This window comes from Lampetra fluviatilis, chromosome 8, assembly GCF_964198595.1.
Source record: "Lampetra fluviatilis chromosome 8, kcLamFluv1.1, whole genome shotgun sequence".
In the NCBI taxonomy this organism is placed as follows: domain Eukaryota; kingdom Metazoa; phylum Chordata; class Hyperoartia; order Petromyzontiformes; family Petromyzontidae; genus Lampetra; species Lampetra fluviatilis.
Genome location: NC_136282.1, coordinates 2,600,795 through 2,620,345, shown reverse-complemented (window position 1 = coordinate 2,620,345; position 19,551 = coordinate 2,600,795).

Sequence of the window (19,551 nt, the reverse complement as noted above, 5' to 3'; positions counted from 1 at the left end):
CGGCCGGTTTCGTGGAACCAATCACCGTCGTTAAGAGGGGTCTACTATGTGTGTGTGCGCGCTCTCTAATTCATAGGTGCTCGCTAACAGCACTTGCCCCAGCAGCCTGTTAAGGCTAACAGCACTTGTCTTTGCTCTATAATGCTGCCGGTGCAATGCAATACATGCACTGTGTTTGTCAGGGAAAATATTTGTTTTAATGTCAAAATGCGTGATATTTAAAAAAAGTCAAATTCGGCGGACAATTGTGCTGACGCTCGTCAAGAAGAATTCTAAACGGTGAATCCCAAATGGTTTTAGGATGAACACATCGCTGGGCCAAGGGTACTGAGGGATGCAAACATTTGGCCACTGATTATAATGCCGTTTTTGCTGAGCCAAAATACGGGTTTGCCACCATTGAGGTGGCGGGGGTGGGGGCAAAGTATCGATTGGGCTGTGGTTACAGAGTGACGGGTCATTTCCATGCTAATCATGTCCACAGATTACAAAAATAGGGCACATTCATGGTAGAAAACTACAACACATTTGACAACACAAATCAGACTTATACAATTAGTGTATTTACGTATTTATTAATATTTAGTGACTCGTTTCCCATTTTATATGTTTAGAAAGCCCTTCATTTTTTTGTGTATTTGCTGTTGTAACTTGCTGACCCACTCATATTGGATAGCTCTGACAAACAGCTGCATAGCTAATCGGATTCCTCCTGCAGACTCAATAAAGATTCTGATTCTGACATTCCCACGCACCTGATGACGCACAATAATACACGTTAAGTAAACGGTAACTGGCTGGGACAGCCAATAAGCAACACATGGAGAGAATACAGGAGGAATGAGCAAAGTGACAATAAAGAATGTGACAAGAAACGGATGAGGTTCACGATGGCGGCTTATGCAGCTGCTATGGCTGCGCTGGGTACCCAGTCCACACCTCCGTCGTAGCTCTGAATGATGGGAGGTGTTTTATCTGGCTTATAGAAAGCAGCAGACCCGTTATTACATTCACAAAATGTGGTGTCACACAATGAAAAGGCTTTCTACAGCATTTGCATGGAGGTTAAGAGAGCCATCAAGCATTGCAAGGATGAGTGGAAGAGTCGTTGAGATAGCAACTGCGTTGGTAGCCTGAGATCACAAATCACTCTTTTAATACCAGAAAATAACTTGCAGCGCAACTCCTATTGTGACACTTTTTATGTATGTTTAACTTCTTTCACACCGTACGTAGCCAACCGTTATAATCGGAAGTTTGGAGGAAGGACAACAAACTTAACGCAAAAATCACTTCTAAAGAAATTAGTTTTCAATCAAGATTTAAAAGTGCATAGCTCCAGTGGTTTTCTCATATCGGAAGGAAGAGCGTTCCAGACGGTCGCAGAAGCGCATCTGAAAGCGTGTGATGCAGTGACCGTCTTTATTTGATTGCTAGCCAGAAGCAGCTGCTGCGAGAATGACCAGAGTTTGCATGATGGCTAATGCTACTTGACGAGAGGAATGGGGATCTAGTCTCTGACCCCCAGGAACAGTTTTGCAAATGTGTTGAGCATTCCTGCAAGATGATAGGAGAGGCAGTACCCATCAACAACAACCGTGTGGGGCAAGAAAGGGGTGTCTGGTCCAGCGATGTTTGCACATCCTCAACGTTTGTTGGCAGCTGGGGGAGGTTGTATTTCTATTCCTGAGAAGAATTGGTGGCCAAATTAGGCAAAAAAGTGCTCTCCGCATCCAAAGTGCTCTTAATATGTATCAGCGCTCTCAAAGCACGTGGGAAACAAATATTTATACGCTTGTCCCACATTATGCAGGACATGTTAAGCAATCATCAGACATTGGCTCAGTTTGTATATGGACGGATTGGTAAACTTGGAAAGACGAACCGTGCTGGGTCATGAGGATTGGAGTTTGTGAAGCTCTTTTACGTTCTGTTTCTTCCCTCGCACTGCTCGATTTTGGAATTCCCCCTCTGTCATCGTCACTTTTCCCAACTTTCTCTGACCTTGATCGATCAAAAAAATACGTGAGCGCCTGTCGATTCCATTTTCGACAACGCTGTTGATTGCTGGTCGCTTGGTGTTTCGGTCGTTTGGGCCTGCGCTCAGGAACCACACGATACACAAAGTAAAGTGACCGGTTACTGTACAGAGGGCAAGTGTTGCCGTAATACCGTGCACTAATCGCAAGCCATGCATTATTGACAAAGGCTATGGGAAGGGCTCTGGCTCTAATGAAAGACGTTCATCTCTCCTCGATCGCTTCACACGAGGTATTTTGCGGGCCACTCATCCCTGCCTCCCGCGGGCCCACACACCTGCGTAGGGAATGGATAATCACCACTGGATTGGCGGAGGCCCTTCCATCAATCAGTGGCACGAGTGAGTGAGCCAGGGGCTTAAAAAGCCACACCTTTAACGAATGCTCAGACAAAGTATCCTGGCTGAATTGTAATGCTCATCTACATGTTGCTAATTGGACAGATTTTTTTGCCTGTTAAATGAATATATATTTAAACCCTGTAGCCTGATAACATCATGAACCAAGGTTATGACTTTAAATCAAATGCTCTAATTTCATCATAATGATGTCTATTTGCTGGCACACACATTTAAGCGTGGCAATGGGAAGAGTGCATTGCTTCAGAGAAGACATACCTTTATATCCGTCTGTGGCAGCGACATGTAAAAAAAAATCTTAATAACAGTCTAAGCAGGTTAATCTGGAAGGATATGCTCCCCACAGTTTAGCCCACCACTTGCGACGTGCCAATTAACTAATTGTGGCCGTACCCATTTATAGTTCTGGGTGGGCAGATGGGTACCGGAGAAAATGAGGCATTTCAAGGAACGTGCCCCATTGTTTTAGCCGGCGTGCCAGGAGTTCAAACCGACGACCTCTGGATTGCAAGTCCACAGTGTGATAACCGCGAGACCACGGCGGCACGCATCGTATTCATGCACATTACATTTAATTTATTTCCAAAATCAATGGATGTTTTACCAGCAGTGCATTTTTGCATGCAGATCTTAACGTTTCTGCGTGGTTGCTTCGCCGCATATGATTACTGTATTAACCGTACACCTCACCTCATGGGCAAGCGTGCCATATACGGTTGTGTAACCACTGAGTCTTTCCTTAAACGTCATTAAACTTTCAACAAAGTCTTTATTTTTAGATCGTTGATATGGATCTGCACTGTTGTTTTTTTTTTCCGAACATGACCATGTCTCTTGCATTCGTAATCATGCCCATCCTCTACAGTTATATATAAATAAATAAACTTATTTTAATCGTCAGTCAAGGTCAATCCACTGCTGAATGAATAGCTCCACATGCCACCATTATTTCGCAACACCACGATGCAAACATGATCGGGGCTAGGAGAAATGGGCATTGTCAACACATGGCAATGTTGCTATCAAACAAAAGTAAATAATCACAGCTCAGATGTACATGGCTAATAAGAATGATATGCCAAAGATATTAAATAGTTATGCTTCTTATTAAATTCCAAGAATGGTAAGGCTGGTAAAATCGGTCCATCTGCTTTATTAAGACATTGCGTCAGCCGCACCACACTTGTTTTAAAATGCAGTAAACAGCGGCGATGTATACGCGGTGTGGCCATTGTAGGACTCAACGGCTTGAGAACATCAGAAGGACAGATGGCTGATTTATATTTAGTTTTGGTTTATGAGGTAAAAGCAAATGTTCCTTGGAGTCCGTGGCGAAATAGCTGGCCCTTATAAGGCGGAGACAGGGGGCTGGCATCTGCGTGGCTCAATGGCCCCCAGGGCCCACGTATATACGACTGGTAAATTCTTGTCGTTATAGTTCGCTTATTAGGAGTACCAGCCGCACACATTCTCCTCGCACGTTCGCAGAGCCGCCTACCTGCGCGACCGTCTGCAGCCTCTTTCATCAACGCCGCAAGGTTTGCGAGGTACAAGCACGCTCTCTCCTCTCATTCGTTTGCCTAAAGATGGGATGGCAGCATTGTTTTAGATGTCAGATTCGATTATTGCAATCACGCTGCTTGTTGTATAATGCCAGAGGAATAATTGCACACGTGATACAATCTTGTAATACTCTTTTACGCTCGTGAATTTACTTTGCCTTTTGATACGAGTATTATTATTGTTGTTGCGTGATTATTCTAAATGTGTGCGCTGCTGCGTTGACAATGCACGTGAATGCGTGCTTGACTGTCCTTGTCGCGACGGTGATGGCTCTGGAGTCGGTGGCTTTGGCGGAGGTTGCCGTGTGTTTTCCCTCCGCCACTGTTGACAGGAGCGCGTTGTGAATGAAGGGAGTGCGTTATAGAGCTGCTAATTAGCGCCTCTGCACAGCCTCAGCTGTTGCGATTGGAATTCCAAAGGGCACTCCACACAGGAATCATTGCTAACTCCGCACTAATCTCCTACAAAAGGCATTTGCAGTGAAGGCACCCTGCGTTGCGGTAACTCTACATTTGGCGCCGTGTATGACCTCGAATATACTTTAAACCGTATCCAGTTTTCATGCAAATGGGAATATTTCATGCTCAGCTTTTTGGTGTTTCCACCAAATGTTATCCGGATTGTGTACTCGGTTGTATGTTTACCTTTTAGCCAAAGTGTGTATCTTGTTCAAAACTCTGGTTTAAATCAGCGAACATTTATAATGGACATTCGGAGTACGAGTAATGTATGTGCTCATAAATTTACAAGACTGCGTAAAAGCCAATGTAAGCCACTTGAGATTGACATCGATAGGGGGGGGGGGGTTCTTGGCTGTATAGCATCATTTAGTCAACTTGTTAAAATGACACCCACAATTTCGCACGTGCAAAACAACTTTAATAACTACATGCCAGAATGGTTGCGGAGCAATCAGTTAATCCACATATTAAATACACTCGAGGTTTACATTTCGTTATGGCGGGTGCCCCGTTTAATATACGACAATCTTACCTCGAGTACATCTCAAGACGAAAGCATGTGGGTAGTGTGCGAGACAAACCAATGTAGATGTTTGCTGCTAAAGTGCCACCGATACCTTCACGAATAAAAAGAAAAACGAGACGTTGGCAGTTTACCGTTGACATAAACTCCCAATGTAATGTGAAGGTACGCATTGAATTCGCGGTTGAACACGAACGCATGATGCGTTGTGATGGACTGGAGCAAGTGGGGCAGAAACGTGTTGTGTTGTAGGCTATAACATTTTCAAACACACAACCCCGTACCCCCCTGTTTTTTTTGTGGTGCCACACATCCAGTCCCCGAGGACCTTCTCCATTAACTGCCTTAATCCCACCCGCATTCTTGGCCGACACACCCCCAACCACCCCGTCGACTCTCCCCATTTCACGCGGTCCTACCCCTCATCTACTCTGAGCAGTGTCCATCTCTCCCTGTGTGTGTGTGAGACAGCGCCGCACGTCTGTGCGATGTTCCATACGCTCACACTGTTGGCACACATTTGCTTTGTTTCTTATAATGACAGGAACATGTTCAAGGTTTCTTTGCTTCGGAAACAAAATATCTCCCAACAATGTACAACTAAAAATACTGCAATAGCCATCAATTCCTGAGACAGTTTGTTTTGTTTATCAAGAAATCAAGTAGATGTATAATGGCTTTTAAAATATATATATGACTCACTTTGAAAATTTCGTGTACATTTTCATGGATTTCCCTTTCCTACAAATACTGATTATGAAGCAGTTCCCTCATTTCTGTATGATCTTCCCCCTTGCAATCTCTACTACGAAATCTCCGACCACCTCTTTTACAATCACTCCTGCTTCGTCTTCTATTCACCGTCTTCTCCAGCATTCTTCCCCATCCCCTAACAGCCTCGCTCATCGCTGCACCCTTCAAACTCCACTTCCATCGGCCACTGAGCTCCTGCCATAATCTCTCATTCTTCTTCTTCTCGGGTCCTACAACCACGGTCGTCATCTAGCACCAGGCACATTATGATGATTATGTGGCCATGATGAGGTCCTCCTGGAGCCTAGAGGCCGAGAAAAGCTCCGTGGTCTGTGTCAGTGTCATTGCGCCTCCCTCACGTTTACCATCTCCTTGGTATTTTCTCTCATTTGTACGTACTCATATGCAGTCTTTCTCACTTCATTCGCTTAATCATCACGTTAGCATATAATTTTGTTGAAATTGATTAATTGAATCGTCAATTCATGCATGCATCGTGAGTTAAGAATCTGCTCTAATCGTTTTGGGATCGTTGATATCATGAAACACATTACTTTATTTTTAATTCAATTAAAGTATTATATTCACGATGTTATCTCTGTGCATTGCTCCAGTAAAACTGTTTTTCCATGCTGAATACATTTGCATATTGCAGTCAGGTAAATTTAGCTGTTATTGGTAATTAGGGCCGATACAACATAACGTTACTTGGTTGTACATCTATTTGTGACAACGATAACAAAAAATGGCAATGGTTGTGCAAAGAAGGCAGCTGAAACATTTAAAATAGGAAGGCTCATCCCCCAAAAGAAGAGGTTGGGGATACCATTCAGCAGTCGTGATCGGATCAAACTGCGTTTTACTTATAACATCGTTTGAAACACTTACACTTGGAAGCAGCCACCTCTTTGGTATGCTGTGTGAGGAACTACGGTAAATATTTAGTGGTCAATATTTAGTGGCCAACATTTAGTGGCCATTTGTTACGTTTCTCTGAGACGTGAAGAAATGAAATTATATATATATTTTATAGCTCTTTTTCAGAAGCGACCTGCCCACAAATGATAGCTCAACAAAGTGGCTTATCACGTGGAAATGTATAGCAGCCAAATACTGTACTCTAAACGCGTGCTTCTAAATATGGTGGGGAAAACCGGAGGACCCGGAGAAAAATCCACGCGACCACGGGGAGAGAGACACACAAATTCCAAATATACAGCAGGCGCCAGGGTCGGGATCGAACCCACGACTTCCTGCATACCAGTCGAGGTAGTTAACATCTCTGCCCCCGCGCGCCCATGAGATGTGTGTACTCATGTGTTTGGGGTTGTGGAGTGGGGGGAGGGGTAATTTGCCCCAGCGTGGCTACGGTTGCCTGCATCAGCGTTAATCACACGGGCATCCCTGGAGTCACAATGTACCCCGGGTGTGATGTAAACACCCTCATTATAGGTGCCGAATACAAACATTGCTTAATAATTAACCTTTAAAGAGGTGACGGCTTCGTTTTGATAGCAGTTGTATATGATGCGATGTGGGTGCCTTTACGCGATTTTCATCGTGAAATAGAATTTCACCAAATGCACCTATTAATTTTACATTCTTTTAATTCATAAATTCAATGACTGAAGATTATTCACTGTTTAAAGTCAACAGTAATGATCTATCATGGCCTATTTACTCGACAAACAATGTATATACACTTATACAAATACCTAACTTAAGACAAACCAATGCAGGACACTTCTTAAATAGAGCATCGAGACTGATCGAGGCTTACATTTGTAGGACTCGTACTCCGGTTGTCTTTCTCGTTCTGTTTATTCGCACTTTATAGTTCACACCTTCTCCTCATCACCGCTCCGTGTCTCCTTGTTCGCTCCGTTACACTATCCGCCATCAACGACACTCTATGTCTCTCCATTCGCTCTCCTGCTCTCCCAAGGTCCGTTACTCCGCTGCTACCCTGTTCTCTATTCCACCGATGCACTGCTACCACTGCTACCACTGCTACCGCACTCTGCGTTCTCTCTCTCCACTGCTACCGTACTCTGTCCTATCTCTATCCACTGTTACCGTACTCTATGCTATCTCTATACACTGCTACCGTTATCGTATCTTCTCTACTCACTACTGCTCCGTCTCTCCCCCTAGCACCAACCGCTCCAACTCCAATCCCAATCAAGACTCCCGTCTCTCCGTTACGCTATCCTCTTATCCCCACACCAATCAGTCCCAATCAATTATCTCACCCCCCCCCCCGCTTCGTCACTTGCCCCCAGGCCCCCAGCCTCACGTGGCCTTGTTATTCCCGCCAGAGCGGCGCCGGTCATTAACTACTCACCCTCCTAACCAATCACCGGCCTGCATCCTTGGTTACCCCCTAACACCTGTCGCCCATCTTAACGACGTCTCCCTCACGCTCGACAACAACAACCCAGTCCTCAGATACCCCCCACTGTACACCACTCGCTTGCATAGCAACAGAACAACCGAACGCGTGGCGCGTCATATTTCAAGTCCTACACATTGATAAAAGGGAAGAGTTTGTGAAACGACTTGCATTGATTCCGCATCAAAATGGAACAACACCCCATGGGATTGTACATCAGTGGGGTACTTTAGCAAAGGAGCACGTGAATAGATATGGAGGGTTGGGAGGTAAGTTGCAGTGGGGAGGAGAAAGACTTACAGGGACTATGAACAGCATCGAAGCCACTGAGTGTGGAGTTGGCACACGCATAAGCATAGAAGAACGATATAGTCTTAAGGGCAATAGCAGGACAATCGAGTCAATAATATTCTTAGGTTTTTTCGGTAAAGTCACGTAGGTAAAACATTAAAATTAATGAAAGTAAAATAAAATAAAAATCACGACGTTTCGGAGGCAACACAAGTCTCCGTCATCAGGTGGGACCGTCACAGCCAGATTTGCTGCATCAAGTGAGGCAATGATTCAAGATGTAATCCCTTAAAAGCAAGTTGAGGGGGGAGGAGAGGGGGGGGGAGCTCATCAGAATGTGGTAGCCAATGAATGGAACGCATCGGGAGGGGGAGGGGGGGCGGAGCCAAAAGAATGTACGACGTGGTACACGAGAGTCGGCGGCGTGGACGTGGTTGTGCGCAAGCAACTACTGCTGCACACGCCAACGCATTGGACAGAGAGGGGGAGGGGAGGCCAAAAGAGAGTGTGGGGTGCAAGTGTACGTGGACATGTGTGTGTACAAGCACCTGTTGATACACATGATAGAAAAGAACGAAAATGCCCATGTTTATACCAGTGCTGGCTGAACAATGAAGAGAGTACTGTTAATTGTTCAGCCAGCACTGGTATAAACATGGGCATTTTCGTTCTTTTCTATCATGTGTATCAACAGGTGCTTGTACACACACATGTCCACGTACACTTGCACCCCACACTCTCTTTTGGCCTCCCCTCCCCCTCCCTGTCCAATGCGTTGGCGTGTGCAGCAGTAGTTGCTTGCGCACAACCACGTCCACGCCGCCGACTCTCGTGTACCAAGTCGTACATTCTTTTGGCCCCGCCCCCCTCCCCCTCCCGATGCGTTTCATTCATTGGCTACCACATTCTGATGAGCCCCCCCCCCCTCTCCTCCCCCCTCAACTTGCTTTTAAGGGATTATATCTTGAATCATTGCCTCACTTGATGCAGCAAATCTGGCTGTGACGGTCCCACCTGATGACGGAGACTTGTGTTGCCTCCGAAACGTCGTGATTTTTATTTTACTTTCATTAATTTTAATGTTTTACCTACGTGACTTTACCGAAAAAACCTAAGAATATGAATCCTTGCAGTCACGAAAGCTTCAAATCTCGAGTCAATAATGTTCACAACAAGGGGTAGAGCAAGAGTTCCAGACTTCTTGGGCAGCTTAGGAGATAGAAGGAGCAACCTGCCCTTGACTGAAAATAATCTTTGTGGAGAATATAAATTATACAAATGAATAAGTGGACAATATGGCTCCTGCATATAGCGTCCTGTTGATGTGGTTAGAACAGTTGTCATGAGGATATTAGAGGAAGAATATAGGAATTGGTGGGGGTTCTGAGAAGGATGTCAGGATAAATTAGTGTTATTACAATTATAGAGTAACAATAAAACTTGCATTTATATTGTTTACCAATGAACATAACCAGAAGATGAGTCTGCATACGGAGATGTGGTTCAAAAAACTGGATGGGAGAAATAAAGGCGTAAATATCCCAAACGGTGTGACTCACTTTTAATTTACAAATCGATTCATTGTCACGTGAGTAGAAGTTAACCTCCGCAATGAGCAACGGAAAGTGACACAGTGGGTGGGCCATAGAAAGATTAAGGGTGAGGCCAGATGTTGCCGTGATTGGCACACTGAACCCTGAGTAGGATTTGTTGAGATGCAAAAATACTTGTCGATATAATACCCATCCCTGTCATGGAGTACAGAATATCAGCCACTGGCTGAGAGCTTGCTGTTTTTGTTAGTATTTGTTACATATTTAACAAACAAAAAAATGCCTCATATGCAGCGATCAGAAATTAATAAACACAAATGTCATAACAGAAGTAAATAACAAATAAGATTTAAAACCAAAAGTATTGCTCATAGATGGTGTTTGACTATTTTAATTTAAACCCCGATGTTCATTCATTTTACAAATAACAAGTGCATTAAGTGACGTGACGGGAAACATTGGCTTTCATTGCTGACCGCTGTCTCTCTGTCTTGTTAAACACACCCCACTAATGACTAATGAGTTTCGGTCAATACTCTGTTAATATTGTAGAACATTATAAGCCATAGTAACCACTCTCATGTTCGCATTAATGTCAATGTTTAATTATGGCAGAGCTAACATTACGGCTGTGTTTGCTTTATTATCATTATCTAGGATTCATAATTATTTGTTGATGTAAAAGCCTGCACCACCCCCACAGAGCCAGTCAAATCGAGTTGTCACGTGGGCAAACGTACCAATTGGTTTAGTTTTTCAGCAAACTGGAGTGTTGAAATGCGAGCAAAATGTTGACAATTGTATCACAGCCAGCATCATCATGGGATCACAAAAGCTCAACTCTCACATGAAGGAGCATCCATTATACCTCTGTGATATAAAATCATTACCGAGATTGATCAATCCATCGGTTTTCTCGTGACACTGTGCTTTACCCGCCATTTTAAAATACCACATGAAAAACATGGAGAAGGCAATTCCGCCTATGAACTGCCTGACACAAAGCAGATACAAAATGCAATGACTATCAAAGTATTTACAAGTTGTATGTTTGTATGTTGAACTTATTTCCCACCGTAGGGAGCTAACCGTGCTAATCGCAAAAAGCGAATTCTTATTACAGTTTAGAAGACTTGTATCTGTTCGATGGGCACTCCCAAACACAGGATGTGTTTTTGTTTAATATTTTTCAAGATATGAACTGAGAGAGAAAATAAAAACCCCAATGAGCACAGACACGGAGGATATCGTGGAAGTTCGGCAGCGCTGTTTTCGTCGGCTTTTCGCAAAGCACACGGAATCATGCGGCTGGGTGAATCGTGGAGCAAACATCGGGGTTGTGGAAAAATAATGTAAAAAAAGGCAGAGAAAACATAAGAGCTGGGGACAAATTAATTTCCCAGCCGCCCCTTACATACGGTCCTGTCGCGCCGAATTTAAACTCTGGCAGAATTTCTGTTAACCCCCCCCCCCCTCCAGAATGTCGATCGGCGTATTATACCGGGTTCGCGTTTTGTCGCAATAGAAACAACTGAAAGAGCTATAAAAGTACGTAATGTAAAATGTGATAAGGCAACAACAGTCGCCTGAGAAATTTTCGAACGCAACAGCAACGTGGCAATTCAATCTACATGAGAAGGGAACATGTACTACATTTCTTTTGCAAAAAGTCACATTACCTTTACGTAAAGAGAAAATAGAAAAAAAAATTCCTAACCTTTAGAGGGATACGTTTCATGATAAAGTTTTTTTCTTGGGATTCAAACACGTAAATATAACTGTTAAACAGGGATACGTTTAATGAGTTAACGATTGGTGTTCATCCATGGTGTATAGTATTCTGTAGGACAGCATGCAGATTACACATGTCTGTTAGCTTGGACATTAGTGGAGAGTTTGTAGCCCGTGGGCACTTTCGTTGGACACTTACACCTTTAAAGTAAGCTCTCGTTAAACGAACGTGATGGCATTGGTGAGGCAAAGTGTCATTCGGAAGTGAGAATGTGCAGGAGAGCAGAGGAATGTTTGGGCTTGTGAAAATACATGCATTACGTCGGCAGGTGAGGGTTCTTACTGGACTACAAAAACACTTTGGAAGGGGAGAGAAGTCAAACGTATTGTTAAATGATGGATGTTTGGGGAGCGAGCAATATCTATGTTACTGTATCAGAGCTTCTTTTTGAAAATCGAGACAAAAATTACTCGAATAACTGCAGGCTCCTGAGCCTACATTGTTCAGAGAGCATCGGGAAATGCTGCAGTCTAGTTAATTTGGCCCAACGATTATTATATACAAACCAAAAGGCAGCTCGGCTCATCCACAAATGTTCCCATGTGTGACCCCATTTCGCCAAATCAGTTCTGATAAGAAGGACTCCACCATATCACGTTAAACATTATTGTACATGTTATGTTATGAGCCCCTGAGCTTCAAGTAATTATTCTAAACTCAAAAATCCTCAACATCATAATCAAACATTTTCAGCATCATAAGATATTTATATTGTTTTAATGTGACTCTCTCTGGCTCTCTGAACCTTTGTAATTGACTCTGAATCTTATAAACTCTGATCGTGGAGTATGGAATCGTATAGAATGCCTCAGGTTTTCTATTCAATGGTGGGGATAGCATTTCTGGACGGAGTATAATTATGTAGTGCCCCAAATTTAGTAAGGGTAAAATGGTTTACATCTGCTGCAAGCCAGTGTTAATAGGCTAGCTAATTGTGGACACACGAGCTATGGAAAACAGCGTTACTCGGATGTAATTGAAAGTGAAAATTAAAGCGTTGACATCTTTTTAGTCCCTGACTTTGAAATACTGGCATTCCAATTCTGCCAAAAAAATCATCGACTCAGGAAAATGGAGTTGTCATCAGCGTTAAGTGTTTTTCTGCATTAATAAAAAACGCTTTTTTTGTTATTATGACATGCGCAAACTTTCAAACGTTGGAATTTTTAGCCACCATTAAAATGTGGTATTAAGTCGACACGTTGCGTATTTGCACTGTAATTACAACTGCTCTGACACAATGGGGGATTGTTGGATTAACTTTTCTACACTCCTCAGATACAACCTCATGTATTGTTTAAACCAGTTTTAGGTATGACATGAGAAGCCTAAAGATGCGTTCAACGTCGTGAAGTGATGCCTTATAACAGCGTCATGTTTGTTTTCTTTTCAGAACTCCCCCTGCACACCGCAATCATGAGCGAGTGAGTACCAATCTTCACGTTGAATGTCTTTGCAAGTTAACCGCAAACCCTTTTCGCAAACACCGTTCCCTCTCCTATTTAAACTGTCACAATATTATCCGTTGAAGTAAACACACACACACAACAAAACTACACATATTCTTGGGTCATTCGTTAAAGTCACATAGATAGGTTCTACGATGTTTCGATCACAACACAAGCGGTCGTCTTCAGGAAAAGGGGGTTAGCTTCCAAGGCAAAATGTTTATCAGGGGTTTGAAATGGGCGTAGCCCAAATGTCAGCAGCCAATGATAATGTAAGTGGTGGTCAGCCAACACGAAGGTAGTTGGTTTTCACCAATCAAAGGGCTGCCAGGTGAAAATTAGTATGTTAAAGAGAGATTAGCATGTTAATGGAAGATCGCAGAGCCGCAACCAAGGGGTCAACGCGCAAAGTGACTGTGCTAATGTGAACCGAGTGAAAGCGCAAGTTTGAAATGGAGCTTTAATGTGGGAATTATTCTGGGATGGATGGTGGTGGGAGTCAGGTTTTAGGTAGGCAGGTAGGCATCCGTATGGTGGACTGAACCCAGGGTTTCAGTGCTGCTGGATCAATGCTCCGGCATGGATTCAACCCAACAAGCAACCTGGCCACCTCTAAGATTTGTTGTTCTTTTTCATTCCACGGTTGTTGCAGCTGCAGTCAAAGGTGCAACGGTATATTAAATGTGCATATAGTTCACTCCGAGTAACTCCATACAACCTGGCCTTGTTCAAAAATACACAAACAAGACTGGGAAAAAAGAGTGACATTTAAAAATGCGTCTCAGGGCTTGTTCTTGTGGGGCCAGGCAATGCATGCACATTTACCCATGGCATTCCACTTCGGGGCACATTTTCTCATACGGTGATCTCAGCTTAATTGGTGAGCAAACCTGCAATTCGTTTCTATGCATTCAGTGCCACCCGATATATCATCTGGTCCCCGCGTGCAGGACTTGCACCCTTGCTCAGCAGTACAGTTAACATTGCTAATAAGGGTGAGAGCATATGCAAGCCCGCAGGCCTACGCTTATGCGCATAACACTCATTTGAAATATGGCTACAGGGAGATCTCAGCATGGAATTCGTGCGGCATTCATTCAATATGGCAGGTACTGTATTAGATACCAATATAATACTGGGTCTTTGACGGTACAATGATTGGTTCAAATCTCATAATATATTTACCACTTGGTGTGAATTTAGCAATTGTTCATATATTACAGATTGGTCCCTGCCATAGCAAAATCTAATTTCCAGCAGTGGCTAATAAGCAACCAGTCGAAAAGATTCTCACCCAATGCTCGATGTTTAATAAAATATTGAAGCACAGTAATAATGTATATTACAACAAAATATTACCAACAATATTAAGTTAATGGTATTGGCATTTATATGACAACAGCACAATGATATTATAAGGTTTAAAGAACACATGTGGCTATTTCAATGTTAGGATGTAAAAAAACGTTTTATTACAAAATGGCCTCTGACATTTTGTATGCAAATAATTTTTACACCCTTTTTTACACATTGCAACTTGCTCAAAGTAACTCAATCCACACGTGGCCAGAGTTTTATGTTGACAACGTGGAGCATAACATCAGTTCGTTTAACTATTTCCGTGTTATGTGTAAATGAGTTAAACTTTCAATTCATCCGGTTAACTAGTGTATTAGGTGAGTGATGCATTTTTCTCCAACTTCCAGTGTAAGTGGTTAGGGAGGTGGAGATGGGTCACTGGCTCAGCAAATTAATATTTAAACTAAACTACTAAACTCTTTTTTTTATTTTACCAGATAAAGCCCACTGAGCTATTTAGCTCTTTTTCAGAAGCAACCTGGCCGGAAATGATGGCACAATAATGTGGCTTATCATGTGGAAATTTATAGCAGCCAAATACTTAAAACGCATGTTTCTAAATGTGGAGGGGAAAACCCGAGGACCCGGAGAAAAATCCACGCGACCACTGGGAGAGACATTCAAACTCCAAATATACAGGCAACAGAGTCGGGATCGAACCCACGACCTCCTGTATGCCAGGAAAGGTAATTCACATCTCGCCACCACGGCGCCCTAACACCCCTTCCCATGCTAGATGCTCGTCTATTTCTCTTGGCTTTGCTTTACATCATAATAAATCCCAAATCTCATTAAAAAAAATTCCCCTCAAGTCGATTAAAATGTGACCTCGTCGGTTGACGCGACTGTCTTAATAAATAATCGACGTATGTTAATTTCAACTTGGTAATTTCAACAAGGATGTAAAATACATGAATTTAATACGTGAAAATATAATGATATTGGCTTGGAACCCTCTAGAAAAGGGCAGGAGAGGGTTCTGCCGAGCCGTATCAGGTGGCCTCGCCCGCAGGGTAGACCCGCGGGGGGGGGGGCGACGCATCTCGCCACGTGCTCTCAGATATGTTGATGAACGTCCTGAACATTCTGAACACTGTTTAAACCGGCCCTCGGCCAACCAGCCCTACCCGGTTTGAACCCAGACTTTGAGGGCAAAAATTAAGACCCCACCTTCAACATCACCGCACGACCACCCGATTAGCTTCCTACCTCAATAACTAAATCGCGCACTTTCAGATGCGCTTCTGCGGCCATCTGATTAGCACAGTTGGCAACGTACGTTGGGACAGAAGTTCAACATAGTCAATACAACTCACCCCTGTTATTGTTGTTGTCGCGAGCCGCCTGCGCTATGTGGCCAATGCCTAATTGGCCACGTCTTTTGAACATTCCAGAATACTCCTCCCCTGTCTTTAGGGCGCTGAATTAGACTGCCTGCCCAGCTTGACCCCTCCTCACCGAGTTACCAACTCAGTACACACACCCCTCTCGCCCACCGATCTCCGCCACATGTGACGCACGGGACTTTCGATCCACTCCATTTTTTGTATACAAGAAAGACTCTCCTGAGGCTCAAGACTAATTTTCAGGAGGATCCTAGCAAGTATTTCGCAGTCGGGGCCGATTTTGCTCTTACTGTGCGTAATCATCCGAATGCTGAAACGTTTCAGTATTCGGATGATTATGGCCAATACAAGTGTTATTATAATGAAAGGCACTCTCAGGTTATTTGGTGAATTATCACAATTCAAAGTATTTTATATAACTCATATATTGGGTGGCACCGTGGTGACATTTGTGCGTCACAGCAACAATTACCTGGCTTCGATTCCCAAGTGTGGCATCTTTTTTGCGTGCAGTTTGTATGTTCTCCCCCTTGTTACGCGTGGGTTTCGTCTGGGATCCCCGGTTTCCTCAAGTAGCTAAAAAAAACTCATACACTGCAATTAGTATTGGTTGAAAACATCCCAAAGCTGAACATTTATCTCCAAATTACAGTACTCAGTTGGGATTTCACACAGCAGCAGCATCATCGATCATCGCCCCCTACTGCAAAAACTTGGCAGAACCCCTCCTGAAAAATATTTGACACTCAATGAGGCTATCCTTGGTTAACAAGCGTAGTAGTAATAATACATACACTTTATTGCAGAAGTTTGTGTGCTATATTTCAGCTGCCATCCTCAGTTACCCCACAATGTAAGTGTCATTTTGTATAGAGGGTTGCCAAGCTGTCCAGGTTAACTATCCGGGTTTTGACCCAGACAGTCCGGGAATCATCATCTGTGTTTGGGTGGCATGATTTGATCCGTATTGGTGAGTGCTATTCCGTTTGAATTTTATCCTAGGCTACTCACGCAGTTGTGATAGACCTAGGCTGAGTGATACATGTGTCCGGGTTTGATCTGTAGTCCAAAAGTGGCGACCCTCGTTCTACATCGAGTGATTCATCTTCACCAGGCTCCTGTTGTTGTCCACTGCTATGACTGCTCACTCGAGCGTGACTGTGGAGGGCACGGAGCTCTTCTCGTAAAACCGTCGTCTGTAGCCCCCTAGTGGAACACCTCCTGTGTACGGTACAACACAGTACTCTATTCCGGTTTCTTGGCATTATTCAACAGTGGATAGATAATTGTTTATGCTGCGTCTGAGGAAAAACATATATATATAGCAAATAAGTACCAGGTTCATGGGCCATTCACTATGCAAATTATACCCGACTTGCACTGACAAGCAGATGTTCATCTGTCCTCCAATTTGTGGAGATGGGTGATGCAGATGGAATGTTGAAACAAAACCAGCCTTGTTTGTGAATATCACTGATGGTTAAAGGGGTAGATGCATTTTGGTCACAAATCTTATCTGCAACGAATCGAGACTTTTTTTTACAATAATCACACGGCTGAACATATTATGATGTTTAAATGCAGTTTTCAGCCACTTCTTTTTCGCCCTTAGTACAATTTAAATTTAAAAAAATTTAACCCTTTAAAAGCATCGCTCAGATTATTTTTGACCAACATGAAATGGCTCTTAGTAAAGACACGAGCATAATGTCATGTTACTGTATGTGGCACTGCTGCCCCTCTGGAATAATTCCCCCACTCACAAACACGTGCAGATTGCTGGCTGAATGGAAATTGCCACTTTCACCAGCCTCGTTTAAAAGGGACTTGCCTGAAGACCCAGAGGCAGGCAGGCAGGCAGAACAGGCCGATAACTGTAAGCTTTATTGTAATACAAAGAGCAATCCACTTGCGTGAGGACCTGTCATTCCCGGAGATAAATACCGCGAGAGATGGTGAGGTGAAGCAAATTATTGTTATTAAACTCCTTGTACATTTATGGGTTTTCTTTTGCACAATGTCTTAAGTGTATTGACTCACACCGAGACTTGCTATGGGATTTCATAAAATGTACGCATGAGGATGAAGCTACAGGAGGTATGAATAAGCCAATGTATGATGTAATGGATAGCTTGAGGGAAATTGGTATACATTACATATATAATTACCAAAAACCTCAACGCACTCATAAAAAAAACACCGCCTTAAGAGAATCAATATATAATTACATGATTATAATGACAAGCAAAAGGGCCATTGCCCACAATGCCGCTGATATATATATATTATTTTCCACCTTTTAAGGTAGTGTTGTTGACGAGTGTGTTGAGTATTTGTAAATCGTGATTGTGCACCACCGCAAAACTGCACCATCACTAAATAATTTGTTTACACGTCATTACACTTTCACGCAAAGCCACTGCCCTAGCCATCAGTGTAGTTTACGCCTGTCAACGCTTTCCACCAAAGCTACGTGTAAAGACAACCTCACTACAAAGCCAATCTGCAAAGCCATAATTTGACCCGTATTCCTGCACTCGGGTGACATCGCACGCGAGATGTTACATCGCCACTGGCAGCTGTGCATCCTGCTGCAATCATCTTGCACAGAATGCGTTTGCATTGCAAGTAGGTGTGAGAATACAACCGCGTGCTGCCGACCCACTCTTACGATCGGCATGGTGGAGGTGGAGGCAAGGACATCGACTGAGATAGCCGACATTGGCCAAGCTTTGACAAACTGATGCATACAAATGGGTTTAACATTTAGTAGCACTTTATATACAGTATGCGTATTAAAAAAAATTGAGCACATTTAATCAAACTACACCCCACAAATGTATTTAAACGCTTCAATTGAAGAAATGTATTTTTTTATCTATCGAAATTTTTTCTCTTATTCCCCCAATTATTTTGCAGTCGTGCTATTGGGGTCACGCCATGAACATATTTCTTGTATGGAACTCTTGCGGCGAACGGTGCAACGTCACCTCGTGTCAGGGAGCGGCCTCCAGAAGATGTAACATCAGTTGCGTACCGTATTTATAAACTGACAAAAAATACTGACTTTTATTATTTGCCTTGAAAAATTTGTTTCCTGGCAAACCGAACATGTTAAGTGCTCATTGCTGAAATGTACCAAATTAAGTGACAATTGTGGTTGTGCAGATGACGAAGAAACTCCCTTGATGTGATGCAATAGACAACCAAGTGTGATGAGACAACCAGGTGTAATCGTGTCTGGCTGCTAGTATTATATGATTGTATGAATATTATAACCTTTATTTCGTGACTGTGATACCCAAACTACATTTTATTACCTTTTTCCAGTGAAGATTTTTTTTTATCTACTTTAACTTTACATTCACCACTGCATGCTTGTGCACGCCCAGCCCATGGTATGTGTGCACCGTATAGGTCAGTCATGTTTTAAATTCGTAAAAAAGTTGTGATATCTTTGACTTTGGTTAAGGAGTTTTATTGAAATGTCAAACGTATGGGTTAAGGAGTTTTATTGAAATGTCAAACGTCTGTTTAACCAAGACGTGTTTTCTTTGTCTTTCCATCTCGTAGCGGAGACCAAGTAAGTAATATTTTCGTAACATCTGTCTCCACTAATGTTTTTTTTTTAACGGAATAGATTCATTTTTAAACACATTGCGCGCGTACAAA